This window comes from Harpia harpyja, chromosome 18 (genome assembly GCF_026419915.1).
Source record: "Harpia harpyja isolate bHarHar1 chromosome 18, bHarHar1 primary haplotype, whole genome shotgun sequence".
Classification (NCBI taxonomy): domain Eukaryota; kingdom Metazoa; phylum Chordata; class Aves; order Accipitriformes; family Accipitridae; genus Harpia; species Harpia harpyja.
The window spans coordinates 14412154-14431731 of record NC_068957.1 but is presented as its reverse complement, the minus strand read 5'-3'; positions in this window follow the sequence as shown (position 1 = coordinate 14431731).

Genomic DNA, 19578 nt, shown 5'->3' with positions numbered 1-19578 from the left:
CGCGGCCGAGCGCCATGAGATGTTGCGTCTCTGGGAAAGCACAGATCCCCACTGCTGTTGTGCCTGTAGATAGGGCGCCAAGGCACTGTGAAGAGCAGCAAGAGCTTTCAGGGCTGGGCCCTTCCTTGTGGGAGAAGGAGCCGGACGTTTGCCTTTTTGGCAAGACGCTATGGCGCGGCCGAGCTCCATGAGATGTTGCGTGTCTGGGAAAGCACAGATCCCCACTGCTGTTGTGCCTGTAGATAGGGCGCCAAGGCACTGTGAAGAGCAGCAAGAGCTTTCAGGGCTGGGCCCTTCCTTGTGGGAGAAGGAGCCGGACGTTTGCCTTTTTGGCAAGACGCTATGGCGCGGCCGAGCGCCATGAGATGTTGCGTCTCTGGGAAAGCACAGATCCCCACTGCTGTTGTGCCTGTAGATAGGGCGCCAAGGCACCGTGAAGAGCAGCAAGAGCTTTCAGGGCTGGGCCCTTCCTTGTGGGAGAAGGAGCTGGACGTTTGCCTTTTCGGCAAGAGGCTCTGCCGCGGCCGAGCGCCATGAGATCTTGCGTCTCTGGGAAAGCACAGATCCCCACTGCTGTTGTGCCTGTAGATAGGGCGCCAAGGCACCGTGAAGAGCAGCAAGAGCTTTCAGGGCTGGGCCCTTCCTTGTGGGAGAAGGAGCCGGACGTTTGCCTTTTCGGCAAGAGGCTCTGCCGCGGCCGAGCGCCATGAGATGTTGCGTCTCTGGGAAAGCACAGATCCCCACTGCTCTTGTGCCTGTACATAGGGCACCAAGGCACCGTGAAGAGCAGCAAGAGCTTTCAGGGCTGGGCCCTTCCTTGTGGGAGAAGGACCGGACGTTTGCCTTTTCGGCAAGAGGCTGTTCCGCGGCCGAGCGCCATGAGATGTTGCGTCTCTGGGAAAGCACAGATCCCCAGTGCTGTTGTACCTGTAGATAGGGCGCCAAGGCACCGTGAAGAGCAGCAAGAGCTTTCAGGGCTGGGCCCTTCCTTGTGGGAGAAGGAGCCGGACGTTTGCCTTTTCGGCAAGAGGCTCTGCCGCGGCCGAGCGCCATGAGATCTTGCGTCTCTGGGAAAGCACAGATCCCCACTGCTGTTGTGCCTGTAGATAGGGGGCCAAGGGTAGGTGAAAAAAAGCAAGAGCTTTCAGGGCTGGGCCCTTCCTTGTGGGAGAAGGAGCCGGACGTTTGCCTTTTCAGCAAGAGGCTCTGCCGCGGCCGAGCGCCATGAGATGTTGCGTGTCTGGGAAAGCACAGATCCCCACTGCTGTTGTGCCTGTAGATAGGGCGCCAAGGCACCGTGAAGAGCAGCAAGAGCTTTCAGGGCTGGGCCCTTCCTTGTGGGAGAAGGAGCCGGACGTTTGCCTTTTCGGCAAGAGGCTCTGCCGCGGCCAAGCACCATGAGATGTTGCGTGTCTGGGAAAGCACAGATCCCCACTGCTGTTGTGCCTGTAGATAGGGCGCTAAGGCACCGTGAAGAGCAGCAAGAGCTTTCAGGGCTGGGCCCTTCCTTGTGGGAGAAGGAGCCGGACGTTTGCCTTTTCGGCAAGAGGCTCTGCCGCGGCCGAGCGCCATGAGATGTTGCGTCTCTGGGAAAGCACAGATCCCCACTGCTGTTGTGCCTGTAGATAGGGCGCCAAGGCACCGTGAAGAGCAGCAAGAGCTTTCAGGGCTGGGCCCTTCCTTGTGGGAGAAGGAGCTGGACGTTTGCCTTTTCGGCAAGAGGCTCTGCCGCGGCCGAGCGCCATGAGATCTTGCGTCTCTGGGAAAGCACAGATCCCCACTGCTGTTGTGCCTGTAGATAGGGCGCCAAGGCACCGTGAAGAGCAGCAAGAGCTTTCAGGGCTGGGCCCTTCCTTGTGGGAGAAGGAGCCGGACGTTTGCCTTTTCGGCAAGAGGCTCTGCCGCGGCCGAGCGCCATGAGATGTTGCGTCTCTGGGAAAGCACAGATCCCCACTGCTCTTGTGCCTGTACATAGGGCACCAAGGCACCGTGAAGAGCAGCAAGAGCTTTCAGGGCTGGGCCCTTCCTTGTGGGAGAAGGACCGGACGTTTGCCTTTTCGGCAAGAGGCTCTGCCGCGGCCGAGCGCCATGAGATGTTGCGTCTCTGGGAAAGCACAGATCCCCAGTGCTGTTGTACCTGTAGATAGGGCGCCAAGGCACCGTGAAGAGCAGCAAGAGCTTTCAGGGCTGGGCCCTTCCTTGTGGGAGAAGGAGCCGGACGTTTGCCTTTTCGGCAAGATGCTCTGCCGCGGCCGAGCGCCATGAGATGTTGCGTCTCTGGGAAAGCACAGATCCCCACTGCTGTTGTGCCTGTAGATAGGGCGCCAAGGCACCGTGAAGAGCAGCAAGAGCTTTCAGGGCTGGGCCCTTCCTTGTGGGAGAAGGAGCCGGACGTTTGCCTTTTCGGCAAGAGGCTCTGCCGCGGCCGAGCGCCATGAGATGTTGCGTCTCTGGGAAAGCACAGATCCCCACTGCTGTTGTGCCTGTAGATAGGGCGCCAAGGCACCGTGAAGAGCAGCAAGAGCTTTCAGGGCTGGGCCCTTCCTTGTGGGAGAAGGAGCCAGACGTTTGCCTTTTCGGCAAGAGGCTCTGCCGCGGCCAAGCACCATGAGATGTTGCGTGTCTGGGAAAACACAGATCCCCACTGCTGTTGTGCCTGTAGATAGGGCGCTAAGGCACCGTGAAGAGCAGCAAGAGCTTTCAGGGCTGGGCCCTTCCTTGTGGGAGAAGGAGCCGGACGTTTGCCTTTTCGGCAAGAGGCTCTGCCGCGGCCGAGCGCCATGAGATGTTGCGTCTCTGGGAAAGCACAGATCCCCACTGCTGTTGTGCCTGTAGATAAGGCGCCAAGGGTAGGTGAAGAGCAGCAAGAGCTTTCAGGGCTGGGCCCTTCCTTGTGGGAGAAGGAGCCGGACGTTTGCCTTTTCGGCAAGAGGCTCTGCCGCGGCCGAGCGCCATGAGATGTTGCGTGTCTGGGAAAGCACAGATCCCCACTGCTGTTGTGCCTGTAGATAGGGCGCCAAGGCACCGTGAAGAGCAGCAACATCTTTCAGGGCTGGGCCCTTACTTGTGGGAGAAGGAGCCGGACGTTTGCTTTTTCGGCAAGAGACTCTGGCGCGTCTGAGCGCCATGAGATGTTGCGTCTGTGGGAAAGCACAGATCCCCACTGCTGTTGTGCCTGTAGATAGGGCACCAAGGCACCGTGAAGAGCAGCAACATCTTTCAGGGCTGGGCCCTTCCTTGTGGGAGAAGGAGCCGGACGTTTGCTTTTTCGGCAAGAGACTCTGGCGCGTCTGAGCGCCATGAGATGTTGCGTCTGTGGGAAAGCACAGATCCCCACTGCTGTTGTGCCTGTAGATAGGGCACCAAGGCACCGTGAAGAGCAGCAAGAGCTTTCAGGGCTGGGCCCTTCCTTGTGGGAGAAGGAGCCGGACGTTTGCCTTTTCGGCAAGAGGCTCTGCCGCGGCCGAGCGCCATGAGATGTTGCGTCTCTGGGAAAGCACAGATCCGCACTGCTGTTGTGCCTGTAGATAGGGCGCCAAGGCACCGTGAAGAGCAGCAAGAGCTTTCAGGGCTGGGCCCTTCCCTGTGGGAGAAGGAGCCGGACGTTTGCCTTTTCGGCAAGAGGCTCTGCCGCGGCCGAGCGCCATGAGATGTTGCGTCTCTGGGAAAGCACAGATCCCCACTGCTGTTGTGCCTGTAGATAGGGCGCCAAGGCACCGTGAAGAGCAGCAAGAGCTTTCAGGGCTGGGCCCTTCCTTGTGGGAGAAGGAGCCGGACGTTTGCCTTTTCGGCAAGAGGCTCTGCCGCGGCCGAGCGCCATGAGATGTTGCGTCTCTGGGAAAGCACAGATCCCCACTGCTGTTGTGCCTGTAGATAGGGGGCCAAGGGTAGGTGAAAAAAAGCAAGAGCTTTCAGGGCTGGGCCCTTCCTTGTGGGAGAAGGAGCCGGACGTTTGCCTTTTCGGCAAGAGGCTCTGCCGCGGCCGAGCGCCATGAGATGTTGCGTGTCTGGGAAAGCACAGATCCCCACTGCTGTTGTGCCTGTAGATAGGGCGCCAAGGCACCGTGAAGAGCAGCAAGAGCTTTCAGGGCTGGGCCCTTCCTTGTGGGAGAAGGAGCCGGACGTTTGCCTTTTCGGCAAGAGGCTCTGCCGCGGCCAAGAACCATGAGATGTTGCGTGTCTGGGAAAGCACAGATCCCCACTGCTGTTGTGCCTGTAGATAGGGCGCTAAGGCACCGTGAAGAGCAGCAAGAGCTTTCAGGGCTGGGCCCTTCCTTGTGGGAGAAGGAGCCGGACGTTTGCCTTTTCGGCAAGAGGCTCTGCCGCGGCCGAGCGCCATGAGATGTTGCGTCTCTGGGAAAGCACAGATCCCCACTGCTGTTGTGCCTGTATATAAGGCGCCAAGGGTAGGTGAAGAGCAGCAAGAGCTTTCAGGGCTGGGCCCTTCCTTGTGGGAGAAGGAGCCGGACGTTTGCCTTTTCGGCAAGAGGCTCTGCCGCGGCCGAGCGCCATGAGATGTTGCGTCTCTGGGAAAGCACAGATCCCCACTGCTGTTGTGCCTGTAGATAGGGCGCCAAGGCACCGTGAAGAGCAGCAACATCTTTCAGGGCTGGGCCCTTACTTGTGGGAGAAGGAGCCGGACGTTTGCTTTTTCGGCAAGAGACTCTGGCGCGTCTGAGCGCCATGAGATGTTGCGTCTGTGGGAAAGCACAGATCCCCACTGCTGTTGTGCCTGTAGATAGGGCACCAAGGCACCGTGAAGAGCAGCAACATCTTTCAGGGCTGGGCCCTTACTTGTGGGAGAAGGAGCCGGACGTTTGCTTTTTCGGCAAGAGACTCTGGCGCGTCTGAGCGCCATGAGATGTTGCGTCTGTGGGAAAGCACAGATCCCCACTGCTGTTGTGCCTGTAGATAGGGCACCAAGGCACCGTGAAGAGCAGCAAGAGCTTTCAGGGCTGGGCCCTTCCTTGTGGGAGAAGGAGCCGGACGTTTGCCTTTTCGGCAAGAGGCTCTGCCGCGGCCGAGCGCCATGAGATGTTGCGTCTCTGGGAAAGCACAGATCCGCACTGCTGTTGTGCCTGTAGATAGGGCGCCAAGGCACCGTGAAGAGCAGCAAGAGCTTTCAGGGCTGGGCCCTTCCCTGTGGGAGAAGGAGCCGGACGTTTGCCTTTTCGGCAAGAGGCTCTGCCGCGGCCAAGCGCCATGAGATGTTGCGTCTCTGGGAAAGCACAGATCCCCACTGCTGTTGTGCCTGTAGATAGGGCGCCAAGGCACCGTGAAGAGCAGCAAGAGCTTTCAGGGCTGGGCCCTTCCTTGTGGGAGAAGGAGCCGGACGTTTGCCTTTTTGGCAAGAGGCTCTGCTGCGGCCGAGCGCCATGAGATGTTGCGTCTCTGGGAAAGCACAGATCCCCACTGCTGTTGTGCCTGTAGATAAGGCGCCAAGGGTAGGTGAAGAGCAGCAAGAGCTTTCAGGGCTGGGCCCTTCCTTGTGGGAGAAGGAGCCGGACGTTTGCCTTTTCGGCAAGAGGCTCTGCCGCGGCCGAGCGCCATGAGATGTTGCGTGTCTGGGAAAGCACAGATCCCCACTGCTGTTGTGCCTGTAGATAGGGCGCCAAGGCACCGTGAAGAGCAGCAAGAGCTTTCAGGGCTGGGCCCTTCCTTGTGGGAGAAGGAGCCAGACGTTTGCCTTTTCGGCAAGAGGCTCTGGCGCGGCCGAGCGCCATGAGGTGTTGCGTCTCTGGGAAAGCACAGATCCCCACTGCTGTTGTGCCTGTAGATAGGGCGCCAAGGCACCATGAAGAGCAGCAAGAGCTTTCAGGGCTGGGCCCTTCCTTGTGGGAGAAGGAGCCGGACGTTTGCCTTTTCGGCAAGAGGCTCTGCCGCGGCCGAGCGCCATGAGATGTTGCGTCTCTGGGAAAGCACAGATCCCCACTGCTGTTGTGCCTGTAGATAGGGCGCCAAGGCACTGTGAAGAGCAGCAAGAGCTTTCAGGGCTGGGCCCTTCCTTGTGGGAGAAGGAGCCGGACGTTTGCCTTTTTGGCAAGACGCTATGGCGCGGCCGAGCGCCATGAGATGTTGCGTCTCTGGGAAAGCACAGATCCCCACTGCTGTTGTGCCTGTAGATAGGGCGCCAAGGCACCGTGAAGAGCAGCAAGAGCTTTCAGGGCTGGGCCCTTCCTTGTGGGAGAAGGAGCCGGACGTTTGCCTTTTCGGCAAGAGGCTCTGCCGCGGCCGAGCGCCATGAGATGTTGCGTCTCTGGGAAAGCACAGATCCCCACTGCTGTTGTGCCTGTAGATAGGGTGCCAAGGCACCGTGAAGAGCAGCAAGAGCTTTCAGGGCTGGGCCCTTCCTTGTGGGAGAAGGAGCCGGATGTTTGCCTTTTCGGCAAGAGGCTCTGCCGCGGCCGAGCGCCATGAGATGTTGCGTCTCTGGGAAAGCACAGATCCCCACTGCTGTTGTGCCTGTAGATAGGGCGCCAAGGCACCGTGAAGAGCAGCAAGAGCTTTCAGGGCTGGGCCCTTCCTTGTGGGAGAAGGAGCCGGACGTTTGCCTTTTCGGCAAGAGGCTCTGCCGCGGCCGAGCGCCATGAGATGTTGCGTCTCTGGGAAAGCACAGATCCCCACTGCTGTTGTGCCTGTAGATAGGGCGCCAAGGCACCGTGAAGAGCAGCAAGAGCTTTCAGGGCTGGGCCCTTCCTTGTGGGAGAAGGAGCCGGACGTTTGCCTTTTCGGCAAGAGGCTCTGCCGCGGCCGAGCGCCATGAGATCTTGCGTCTCTGGGAAAGCACAGATCCCCACTGCTGTTGTGCCTGTAGATAGGGCGCCAAGGCACCGTGAAGAGCAGCAAGAGCTTTCAGGGCTGGGCCCTTCCTTGTGGGAGAAGGAGCCGGACGTTTGCCTTTTCGGCAAGAGGCTCTGGCGCGGCCGAGCGCCATGAGATGTTGCGTCTCTGGGAAAGCACAGATCCCCACTGCTGTTGTGCGTGTAGGTAGGGCGCCAAGGCACTGTGAAGAGCAGCAACATCTTTCAGGGCTGGGCCCTTCCTTGTGGGAGAAGGAGCTGGACGTTTGCCTTTGCGGCAAGAGGCTCTGCCGCGGCCGAGCGCAATGAGATGTTGCGTCTCTGGGAAAGCACAGATCCCCACTGCTCTTGTGCCTGTACATAGGGCACCAAGGCACCGTGAAGAGCAGCAAGAGCTTTCAGGGCTGGGCCCTTCTTTGTGGGAGAAGGAGCCGGACGTTTGCCTTTTCGGCAAGAGGCTCATCCGCGGCCGAGCGCCATGAGATGTTGCGTCTCTGGGAAAGCACAGATCCCCACTGCTGTTGTGCCTGTAGATAGGGCGCCAAGGGTAGGTGAAAAAAAGCAAGAGCTTTCAGGGCTGGGCCCTTCCTTGTGGGAGAAGGAGCCGGACGTTTGCCTTTTCGGCTAGAGGCTCTGCCGCGGCCGAGCGCCATGAGATGTTGCGTGTCTGGGAAAGCACAGATCCCCACTGCTGTTGTGCCTGTAGATAGGGCGCCAAGGCACCGTGAAGAGCAGCAAGAGCTTTCAGGGCTGGGCCCTTCCTTGTGGGAGAAGGAGCCGGACGTTTGCCTTTTCGGCAAGAGGCTCTGCCGCGGCCAAGCACCATGAGATGTTGCGTGTCTGGGAAAGCACAGATCCCCACTGCTGTTGTGCCTGTAGATAGGGCGCCAAGGCACCGTGAAGAGCAGCAAGAGCTTTCAGGGCTGGGCCCTTCCTTGTGGGAGAAGGAGCCGGACGTTTGCCTTTTTGGCAAGACGCTATGGCGCGGCCGAGAGCCATGAGATGTTGCGTCTCTGGGAAAGCACAGATCCCCACTGCTGTTGTGCCTGTAGATAGGGCGCCAAGGCACCGTGAAGAGCAGCAAGAGCTTTCAGGGCTGGGCCCTTCCTTGTGGGAGAAGGAGCTGGACGTTTGCCTTTTCGGCAAGAGGCTCTGCCGCGGCCGAGCGCCATGAGATGTTGCGTCTCTGGGAAAGCACAGATCCCCACTGCTGTTGTGCCTGTAGATAGGGCGCCAAGGCACCGTGAAGAGCAGCAAGAGCTTTCAGGGCTGGGCCCTTCCTTGTGGGAGAAGGAGCCGGACGTTTGCCTTTTCGGCAAGAGGCTCTGGCGCGGCCGAGCGCCATGAGATGTTGCGTCTCTGGGAAAGCACAGATCCCCACTGCTGTTGTGCGTGTAGATAGGGCGCCAAGGCACTGTGAAGAGCAGCAACATCTTTCAGGGCTGGGCCCTTCCTTGTGGGAGAAGGAGCAGGACGTTTGCCTTTTCGGCAAGAGGCTCTGCCGCGGCCGAGCGCCATGAGATGTTGCGTGTCTGGGAAAGCACAGATCCCCACTGCTCTTGTGCCTGTACATAGGGCACCAAGGCACCGTGAAGAGCAGCAAGAGCTTTCAGGGCTGGGCCCTTCCTTGTGGGAGAAGGACCGGACGTTTGCCTTTTCGGCAAGAGGCTCTGCCGCGGCCGAGCGCCATGAGATGTTGCGTCTCTGGGAAAGCACAGATCCCCAGTGCTGTTGTACCTGTAGATAGGGCGCCAAGGCACCGTTAAGAGCAGCAAGAGCTTTCAGGGCTGGGCCCTTCTTTGTGGGAGAAGGAGCCGGACGTTTGCCTTTTCGGCAAGAGGCTCTGGCGCGGCCGAGCGCCATGAGATGTTGCGTCTCTGGGAAAGCACAGATCCCCACTGCTGTTGTGCCTGTAGATAGGGGGCCAAGGGTAGGTGAAAAAAAGCAAGAGCTTTCAGGGCTGGGCCCTTCCTTGTGGGAGAAGGAGCCGGACGTTTGCCTTTTCGGCAAGAGGCTCTGCCGCGGCCGAGCGCCATGAGATGTTGCGTGTCTGGGAAAGCACAGATCCCCACTGCTGTTGTGCCTGTAGATAGGGCGCCAAGGCACCGTGAAGAGCAGCAAGAGCTTTCAGGGCTGGGCCCTTCATTGTGGGAGAAGGAGCCGGACGTTTGCCTTTTCGGCAAGAGGCTCTGCCGCGGCCGAGCGCCATGAGATCTTGCGTCTCTGGGAAAGCACAGATCCCCACTGCTGTTGTGCCTGTAGATAGGGCGCCAAGGCACCGTGAAGAGCAGCAAGAGCTTTCAGGGCTGGGCCCTTCCTTGTGGGAGGAGGAGCCGGACGTTTGCCTTTTCGGCAAGAGGCTCTGGCGCGGCCGAGCGCCATGAGGTGTTGCGTCTCTGGGAAAGCACAGATCCCCACTGCTGTTGTGCCTGTAGATAGGGCGCCAAGGCACCATGAAGAGCAGCAAGAGCTTTCAGGGCTGGGCCCTTCCTTGTGGGAGAAGGAGCCGGACGTTTGCCTTTTCGGCAAGAGACTCTGCCGCGGCCGAGCGCCATGAGATGTTGCGTCTCTGGGAAAGCACAGATCCCCACTGCTGTTGTGCATGTAGATAGGGCGCCAAGGCACTGTGAAGAGCAGCAAGAGCTTTCAGGGCTGGGCCCTTCCTTGTGGGAGAAGGAGCCGGACGTTTGCCTTTTTGGCAAGACGCTATGCCGCGGCCGAGCGCCATGAGATGTTGCGTGTCTGGGAAAGCACAGATCCCCACTGCTGTTGTGCCTGTAGATAGGGCGCCAAGGCACCGTGAAGAGCAGCAAGAGCTTTCAGGGCTGGGCCCTTCCTTGTGGGAGAAGGAGCCGGACGTTTGCCTTTTCGGCAAGAGGCTCTGCCGCGGCCGAGCGCCATGAGATCTTGCGTCTCTGGGAAAGCACAGATCCCCACTGCTGTTGTGCCTGTAGATAGGGCGCCAAGGCACCGTGAAGAGCAGCAAGAGCTTTCAGGGCTGGGCCCTTCCTTGTGGGAGAAGGAGCCGGATGTTTGCCTTTTCGGCAAGAGGCTCTGCCGCGGCCGAGCGCCATGAGATGTTGCGTCTCTGGGAAAGCACAGATCCCCACTGCTGTTGTGCCTGTAGATAGGGCGCCAAGGGTAGGTGAAGAGCAGCAAGAGCTTTCAGGGCTGGGCCCTTCCTTGTGGGAGAAGGAGCCGGACGTTTGCCTTTTCGGCAAGAGGCTGTGCCGCGGCCGAGCGCCATGAGATGTTGCGTCTCTGGGAAAGCAGAGATCCCCACTGCTGTTGTGCCTGTAGATAGGGCGCCAAGGCACCGTGAAGAGCAGCAAGAGCTTTCAGGGCTGGGCCCTTCCTTGTGGGAGAAGGAGCCGGACGTTTGCCTTTTCGGCAAGAGGCTCTGCCGCGGCCGAGCGCCATGAGATCTTGCGTCTCTGGGAAAGCACAGATCCCCACTGCTGTTGTGCCTGTAGATAGGGCGCCAAGGCACCGTGAAGAGCAGCAAGAGCTTTCAGGGCTGGGCCCTTCCTTGTGGGAGAAGGAGCCGGACGTTTGCCTTTTCGGCAAGAGGCTCTGGCGCGGCCGAGCGCCATGAGATGTTGCGTCTCTGGGAAAGCACAGATCCCCACTGCTGTTGTGCGTGTAGGTAGGGCGCCAAGGCAGTGTGAAGAGCAGCAACATCTTTCAGGGCTGGGCCCTTCCTTGTGGGAGAAGGAGCCGGACGTTTGCCTTTGCGGCAAGAGGCTCTGCCGCGGCCGAGCGCCATGAGATGTTGCGTGTCTGGGAAAGCACAGATCCCCACTGCTCTTGTGCCTGTACATAGGGCACCAAGGCACCGTGAAGAGCAGCAAGAGCTTTCAGGGCTGGCCCTTCTTTGTGGGAGAAGGAGCCGGACGTTTGCCTTTTCGGCAAGAGGCTCATCCGCGGCCGAGCGCCATGAGATGTTGCGTCTCTGGGAAAGCACAGATCCCCACTGCTGTTGTGCCTGTAGATAGGGCGCCAAGGGTAGGTGAAAAAAAGCAAGAGCTTTCAGGGCTGGGCCCTTCCTTGTGGGAGAAGGAGCCGGACGTTTGCCTTTTCGGCAAGAGGCTCTGCCGCGGCCGAGCGCCATGAGATGTTGCGTCTCTGGGAAAGCACAGATCCCCACTGCTGTTGTGCCTGTAGATAGGGCGCCAAGGCACCGTGAAGAGCAGCAAGAGCTTTCAGGGCTGGGCCCTTCCTTGTGGGAGAAGGAGCCGGACGTTTGCCTTTTTGGCAAGAGGCTCTGCTGCGGCCGAGCGCCATGAGATGTTGCGTCTCTGGGAAAGCACAGATCCCCACTGCTGTTGTGCCTGTAGATAGGGCGCCAAGGCACCCTGAAGAGCAGCAAGAGCTTTCAGGGCTGGGCCCTTCCTTGTGGGAGAAGGAGCCGGACGTTTGCCTTTTCGGCAAGAGGCTCTGCCGCGGCCGAGCGCCATGAGATGTTGCGTCTCTGGGAAAGCACAGATCCCCACTGCTGTTGTGCCTGTAGATAGGGCGCCAAGGCACTGTGAAGAGCAGCAACATCTTTCAGGGCTGGGCCCTTCCTTGTGGGAGAAGGAGCCGGACGTTTGCTTTTTCGGCAAGAGACTCTGGCGCGTCTGAGCGCCATGAGATGTTGCGTCTGTGGGAAAGCACAGATCCCCACTGCTGTTGTGCCTGTAGATAGGGCACCAAGGCACCGTGAAGAGCAGCAAGAGCTTTCAGGGCTGGGCCCTTCCTTGTGGGAGAAGGAGCCGGACGTTTGCCTTTTTGGCAAGAGGCTCTGCCGCGGCCGAGCGCCATGAGATGTTGCGTCTCTGGGAAAGCACAGATCCCCACTGCTGTTGTGCCTGTAGATAGGGCGCCAAGGCACCGTGAAGAGCAGCAACATCTTTCAGGGCTGGGCCCTTACTTGTGGGAGAAGGAGCCGGACGTTTGCTTTTTCGGCAAGAGAATCTGGCGCGTCTGAGCGCCATGAGATGTTGCGTCTGTGGGAAAGCACAGATCCCCACTGCTGTTGTGCCTGTAGATAGGGCACCAAGGCACCGTGAAGAGCAGCAAGAGCTTTCAGGGCTGGGCCCTTCCTTGTGGGAGAAGGAGCCGGACGTTTGCCTTTTCGGCAAGAGGCTCTGCCGCGGCCGAGCGCCATGAGATGTTGCGTCTCTGGGAAAGCACAGATCCCCACTGCTGTTGTGCCTGTAGATAGGGCGCCAAGGCACCGTGAAGAGCAGCAAGAGCTTTCAGGGCTGGGCCCTTCCCTGTGGGAGAAGGAGCCGGACGTTTGCCTTTTCGGCAAGAGGCTCTGCTGCGGCCAAGCACCATGAGATGTTGCGTCTCTGGGAAAGCACAGATCCCCACTGCTGTTGTGCCTGTAGATAGGGCGCCAAGGCACCGTGAAGAGCAGCAAGAGCTTTCAGGGCTGGGCCCTTCCTTGTGGGAGAAGGAGCCGGACGTTTGCCTTTTCGGCAAGAGGCTCTGCCGCGGCCGAGCGCCATGAGATCTTGCGTCTCTGGGAAAGCACAGATCCCCACTGCTGTTGTGCCTGTAGATAGGGCGCCAAGGCACCGTGAAGAGCAGCAAGAGCTTTCAGGGCTGGGCCCTTCCTTGTGGGAGAAGGAGCCGGACGTTTGCCTTTTTGGCAAGACGCTATGGCGCGGCCGAGCGCCATGAGATGTTGCGTGTCTGGGAAAGCACAGATCCCCACTGCTGTTGTGCCTGTAGATAGGGCGCCAAGGGTAGGTGAAGAGCAGCAAGAGCTTTCAGGGCTGGGCCCTTCCTTGTGGGAGAAGGAGCCGGACGTTTGCCTTTTTGGCAAGAGGCTCTGCTGCGGCCGAGCGCCATGAGATGTTGCGTCTCTGGGAAAGCACAGATCCCCACTGCTGTTGTGCCTGTAGATAAGGCGCCAAGGGTAGGTGAAGAGCAGCAAGAGCTTTCAGGGCTGGGCCCTTCCTTGTGGGAGAAGGAGCCGGACGTTTGCCTTTTCGGCAAGAGGCTCTGCCGCGGCCGAGCGCCATGAGATGTTGCGTCTCTGGGAAAGCACAGATCCCCACTGCTGTTGTGCCTGTAGATAGGGCACCAAGGCACCGTGAAGAGCAGCAAGAGCTTTCAGGGCTGGGCCCTTCCTTGTGGGAGAAGGAGCCGGACGTTTGCCTTTTCGGCAAGAGGCTCTGGCGCGGCCGAGCGCCATGAGATGTTGCGTCTCTGGGAAAGCACAGATCCCCACTGCTGTTGTGCCTGTAGATAGGGCGCCAAGGCACCGTGAAGAGCAGCAAGAGCTTTCAGGGCTGGGCCCTTCCTTGTGGGAGAAGGAGCCGGACGTTTGCCTTTTTGGCAAGAGGCTCTGCTGCGGCCGAGCGCCATGAGATGTTGCGTCTCTGGGAAAGCAGAGATCCCCACTGCTGTTGTGCCTGTAGATAAGGCGCCAAGGGTAGGTGAAGAGCAGCAAGAGCTTTCAGGGCTGGGCCCTTCCTTGTGGGAGAAGGAGCCGGACGTTTGCCTTTTCGGCAAGAGGCTCTGCCGCGGCCGAGCGCCATGAGATCTTGCGTCTCTGGGAAAGCACAGATCCCCACTGCTGTTGTGCCTGTAGATAGGGCGCCAAGGCACCGTGAAGAGCAGCAAGAGCTTTCAGGGCTGGGCCCTTCCTTGTGGGAGAAGGAGCCGGATGTTTGCCTTTTCGGCAAGAGGCTCTGCCGCGGCCGAGCGCCATGAGATGTTGCGTCTCTGGGAAAGCACAGATCCCCACTGCTGTTGTGCCTGTAGATAGGGCGCCAAGGGTAGGTGAAGAGCAGCAAGAGCTTTCAGGGCTGGGCCCTTCCTTGTGGGAGAAGGAGCCGGACGTTTGCCTTTTCGGCAAGAGGCTGTGCCGCGGCCGAGCGCCATGAGATGTTGCGTCTCTGGGAAAGCACAGATCCCCACTGCTGTTGTGCCTGTAGATAGGGCGCCAAGGCACCGTGAAGAGCAGCAAGAGCTTTCAGGGCTGGGCCCTTCCTTGTGGGAGAAGGAGCCGGACGTTTGCCTTTTCGGCAAGAGGCTCTGCCGCGGCCGAGCGCCATGAGATCTTGCGTCTCTGGGAAAGCACAGATCCCCACTGCTGTTGTGCCTGTAGATAGGGCGCCAAGGCACCGTGAAGAGCAGCAAGAGCTTTCAGGGCTGGGCCCTTCCTTGTGGGAGAAGGAGCCGGACGTTTGCCTTTTCGGCAAGAGGCTCTGCCGCGGCCGAGCGCCATGAGATGTTGCGTCTCTGGGAAAGCACAGATCCCCACTGCTGTTGTGCGTGTAGGTAGGGCGCCAAGGCAGTGTGAAGAGCAGCAACATCTTTCAGGGCTGGGCCCTTCCTTGTGGGAGAAGGAGCCGGACGTTTGCCTTTGCGGCAAGAGGCTCTGCCGCGGCCGAGCGCCATGAGATGTTGCGTGTCTGGGAAAGCACAGATCCCCACTGCTCTTGTGCCTGTACATAGGGCACCAAGGCACCGTGAAGAGCAGCAAGAGCTTTCAGGGCTGGGCCCTTCTTTGTGGGAGAAGGAGCCGGACGTTTGCCTTTTCGGCAAGAGGCTCATCCGCGGCCGAGCGCCATGAGATGTTGCGTCTCTGGGAAAGCACAGATCCCCACTGCTGTTGTGCCTGTAGATAGGGCGCCAAGGGTAGGTGAAAAAAAGCAAGAGCTTTCAGGGCTGGGCCCTTCCTTGTGGGAGAAGGAGCCGGACGTTTGCCTTTTCGGCAAGAGGCTCTGCCGCGGCCGAGCGCCATGAGATGTTGCGTCTCTGGGAAAGCACAGATCCCCACTGCTGTTGTGCCTGTAGATAGGGCGCCAAGGCACCGTGAAGAGCAGCAAGAGCTTTCAGGGCTGGGCCCTTCCTTGTGGGAGAAGGAGCCGGACGTTTGCCTTTTTGGCAAGAGGCTCTGCTGCGGCCGAGCGCCATGAGATGTTGCGTCTCTGGGAAAGCACAGATCTCCACTGCTGTTGTGCGTGTAGGTAGGGCGCCAAGGCACTGTGAAGAGCAGCAACATCTTTCAGGGCTGGGCCCTTCCTTGTGGGAGAAGGAGCCGGACGTTTGCCTTTTCGGCAAGAGGCTCTGCCGCGGCCGAGCGCCATGAGATGTTGCGTCTCTGGGAAAGCACAGATCCCCACTGCTGTTGTGCCTGTAGATAGGGCGCCAAGGCACTGTGAAGAGCAGCAACATCTTTCAGGGCTGGGCCCTTCCTTGTGGGAGAAGGAGCCGGACGTTTGCTTTTTCGGCAAGAGACTCTGGCGCGTCTGAGCGCCATGAGATGTTGCGTCTGTGGGAAAGCACAGATCCCCACTGCTGTTGTGCCTGTAGATAGGGCACCAAGGCACCGTGAAGAGCAGCAAGAGCTTTCAGGGCTGGGCCCTTCCTTGTGGGAGAAGGAGCCGGACGTTTGCCTTTTTGGCAAGAGGCTCTGCCGCGGCCGAGCGCCATGAGATGTTGCGTCTCTGGGAAAGCACAGATCCCCACTGCTGTTGTGCCTGTAGATAGGGCGCCAAGGCACCGTGAAGAGCAGCAACATCTTTCAGGGCTGGGCCCTTACTTGTGGGAGAAGGAGCCGGACGTTTGCTTTTTCGGCAAGAGAATCTGGCGCGTCTGAGCGCCATGAGATGTTGCGTCTGTGGGAAAGCACAGATCCCCACTGCTGTTGTGCCTGTAGATAGGGCACCAAGGCACCGTGAAGAGCAGCAAGAGCTTTCAGGGCTGGGCCCTTCCTTGTGGGAGAAGGAGCCGGACGTTTGCCTTTTCGGCAAGAGGCTCTGCCGCGGCCGAGCGCCATGAGATGTTGCGTCTCTGGGAAAGCACAGATCCCCACTGCTGTTGTGCCTGTAGATAGGGCGCCAAGGCACCGTGAAGAGCAGCAAGAGCTTTCAGGGCTGGGCCCTTCCCTGTGGGAGAAGGAGCCGGACGTTTGCCTTTTCGGCAAGAGGCTCTGCCGCGGCCAAGCACCATGAGATGTTGCGTCTCTGGGAAAGCACAGATCCCCACTGCTGTTGTGCCTGTAGATAGGGCGCCAAGGCACCGTGAAGAGCAGCAAGAGCTTTCAGGGCTGGGCCCTTCCTTGTGGGAGAAGGAGCCGGACGTTTGCCTTTTCGGCAAGAGGCTCTGCCGCGGCCGAGCGCCATGAGATCTTGCGTCTCTGGGAAAGCACAGATCCCCACTGCTGTTGTGCCTGTAGATAGGGCGCCAAGGCACCGTGAAGAGCAGCAAGAGCTTTCAGGGCTGGGCCCTTCCTTGTGGGAGAAGGAGCCGGACGTTTGCCTTTTTGGCAAGACGGTATGGCGCGGCCGAGCGCCATGAGATGTTGCGTGTCTGGGAAAGCACAGATCCCCACTGCTGTTGTGCCTGTAGATAGGGCGCCAAGGGTAGGTGAAGAGCAGCAAGAGCTTTCAGGGCTGGGCCCTTCCTTGTGGGAGAAGGAGCCGGACGTTTGCCTTTTTGGCAAGAGGCTCTGCTGCGGCCGAGCGCCATGAGATGTTGCGTCTCTGGGAAAGCACAGATCCCCACTGCTGTTGTGCCTGTAGATAAGGCGCCAAGGGTAGGTGAAGAGCAGCAAGAGCTTTCAGGGCTGGGCCCTTCCTTGTGGGAGAAGGAGCCGGACGTTTGCCTTTTCGGCAAGAGGCTCTGCCGCGGCCGAGCGCCATGAGATGTTGCGTCTCTGGGAAAGCACAGATCCCCACTGCTGTTGTGCCTGTAGATAGGGCACCAAGGCACCGTGAAGAGCAGCAAGAGCTTTCAGGGCTGGGCCCTTCCTTGTGGGAGAAGGAGCCGGACGTTTGCCTTTTCGGCAAGAGGCTCTGGCGCGGCCGAGCGCCATGAGATGTTGCGTCTCTGGGAAAGCACAGATCCCCACTGCTGTTGTGCCTGTAGATAGGGCGCCAAGGCACCGTGAAGAGCAGCAAGAGCTTTCAGGGCTGGGCCCTTCCTTGTGGGAGAAGGAGCCGGACGTTTGCCTTTTTGGCAAGAGGCTCTGCTGCGGCCGAGCGCCATGAGATGTTGCGTCTCTGGGAAAGCACAGATCCCCACTGCTGTTGTGCCTGTAGATAAGGCGCCAAGGGTAGGTGAAGAGCAGCAAGAGCTTTCAGGGCTGGGCCCTTCCTTGTGGGAGAAGGAGCCGGACGTTTGCCTTTTCGGCAAGAGGCTCTGCCGCGGCCGAGCGCCATGAGATCTTGCGTCTCTGGGAAAGCACAGATCCCCACTGCTGTTGTGCCTGTAGATAGGGCACCAAGGCACCGTGAAGAGCAGCAAGAGCTTTCAGGGCTGGGCCCTTCCTTGTGGGAGAAGGAGCCGGACGTTTGCATTTTCGGCAAGAGGCTCTGCCGCGGCCGAGCGCCATGAGATGTTGCGTCTCTGGGAAAGCACAGATCCCCACTGCTGTTGTGCCTGTAGATAGGGCGCCAAGGCACCGTGAAGAGCAGCAAGAGCTTTCAGGGCTGGGCCCTTCCTTGTGGGAGAAGGAGCCAGACGTTTGCCTTTTTGGCAAGACGCTATGGCGCGGCCGAGCGCCATGAGATGTTGCGTGTCTGGGAAAGCACAGATCCCCACTGCTGTTGTGCCTGTAGATAGGGCGCCAAGGCACCGTGAAGAGCAGCAAGAGCTTTCAGGGCTGGGCCCTTCCTTGTGGGAGAAGGAGCCGGACGTTTGCCTTTTCGGCAAGAGGCTCTGCCGCGGCCGAGCGCCATGAGATGTTGCGTCTCTGGGAAAGCACAGATCCCCACTGCTGTTGTGCCTGTAGATAGGGCGCCAAGGCACTGTGAAGAGCAGCAAGAGCTTTCAGGGCTGGGCCCTTCCTTGTGGGAGAAGGAGCCGGACGTTTGCCTTTTTGGCAAGACGCTATGGCGCGGCCGAGCGCCATGAGATGTTGCGTCTCTGGGAAAGCACAGATCCCCACTGCTGTTGTGCCTGTAGATAGGGCGCCAAGGCACCGTGAAGAGCAGCAAGAGCTTTCAGGGCTGGGCCCTTCCTTGTGGGAGAAGGAGCCGGACGTTTGCCTTTTCGGCAAGAGGCTCTGCCGCGGCCGAGCGCCATGAGATGTTGCGTCTCTGGGAAAGCACAGATCCCCACTGCTGTTGTGCCTGTAGATAGGGCGCCAAGGCACTGTGAAGAGCAGCAAGAGCTTTCAGGGCTGGGCCCTTCCTTGTGGGAGAAGGAGCCGGACGTTTGCCTTTTTGGCAAGACGCTATGGCGCGGCCGAGCGCCATGAGATGTTGCGTGTCTGGGAAAGCACAGATCCCCACTGCTGTTGTGCCTGTAGATAGGGCGCCAAGGCACCGTGAAGAGCAGCAAGAGCTTTCAGGGCTGGGCCCTTCCTTGTGGGAGAAGGAGCCGGACGTTTGCCTTTTCGGCAAGAGGCTCTGCCGCGGCCGAGCGCCATGAGATGTTGCGTCTGTGGGAAAGCACAGATCCCCACTGCTGTTGTGCCTGTAGATAGGGCGCCAAGGCACCGTGAAGAGCAGCAAGAGCTTTCAGGGCTGGGCCCTTCCTTGTGGGAGAAGGAGCCGGACGTTTGCCTTTTCGGCAAGAGGCTCTGCCGCGGCCGAGCGCCATGAGATCTTGCGTCTCTGGGAAAGCACAGATCCCCACTGCTGTTGTGCCTGGAGATAGGGCGCCAAGGGTAGGTGAAAAAAAGCAAGAGCTTTCAGGGCTGGGCCCTTCCTTGTGGGAGAAGGAGCCGGACGTTTGCCTTTTCGGCAAGAGGCTCTGCCGCGGCCGAGCGCCATGAGATGTTGCGTGTCTGGGAAAGCACAGATCCCCACTGCTGTTGTGCCTGTAGATAGGGCGCCAAGGCACCTTGAAGAGCAGCAAGAGCTTTCAGGGCTGGGCCCTTCCTTGTGGGAGAAGGAGCCGGACGTTTGCCTTTTCGGCAAGAGGCTCTGCCGCGGCCGAGCGCCATGAGATGTTGCGTCTCTGGGAAAGCACAGATCCCCACTGCTGTTGTGCCTGTAGATAGGGCGCCAAGGCACCGTGAAGAGCAGCAAGAGCTTTCAGGGCTGGGCCCTTCCTTGTGGGAGAAGGAGCTGGACGTTTGCCTTTTCGGCAAGAGGCTCTGCCGCGGCCAAGCACCATGAGATGTTGCGTGTCTGGGAAAGCACAGATCCCCACTGCTGTTGTGCCTGTAGATAGGGCGCTAAGGCACCGTGAAGAGCAGCAAGAGCTTTCAGGGCTGGGCCCTTCCTTGTGGGAGAAGGAGCCGGACGTTTGCCTTTTCGGCAAGAGGCTCTGCCGCGGCCGAGCGCCATGAGATGTTGCGTCTCTGGGAAAGCACAGATCCCCACTGCTGTTGTGCCTGTAGATAAGGCGCCAAGGGTAGGTGAAGAGCAGCAAGAGCTTTCAGGGCTGGGCCCTTCCTTGTGGGAGAAGGAGCCGGACGTTTGCCTTTTCGGCAAGAGGCTCTGCCGCGGCCGAGCGCCATGAGATGTTGCGTCTCTGGGAAAGCACAGATCCCCACTGCTGTTGTGCCTGTAGATAGGGCGCCAAGGCACCGTGAAGAGCAGCAACATCTTTCAGGGCTGGGCCCTTACTTGTGGGAGAAGGAGCCGGACGTTTGCCTTTTCGGCAAGAGGCTCTGCCGCGGCCGAGCGCCATGAGATGTTGCGTCTCTGGAAAGCACAGATCCCCACTGCTCTTGTGCCTGTAGATAGGGCACCAAGGCACCGTGAAGAGCAGCAACGTCTTTCAGGGCTGGGCCCTTACTTGTGGGAGAAGGAGCCGGACGTTTGCTTTTTCGGCAAGTGACTCTGGCGCGTCTGAGCGCCATGAGATGTTGCGTCTGTGG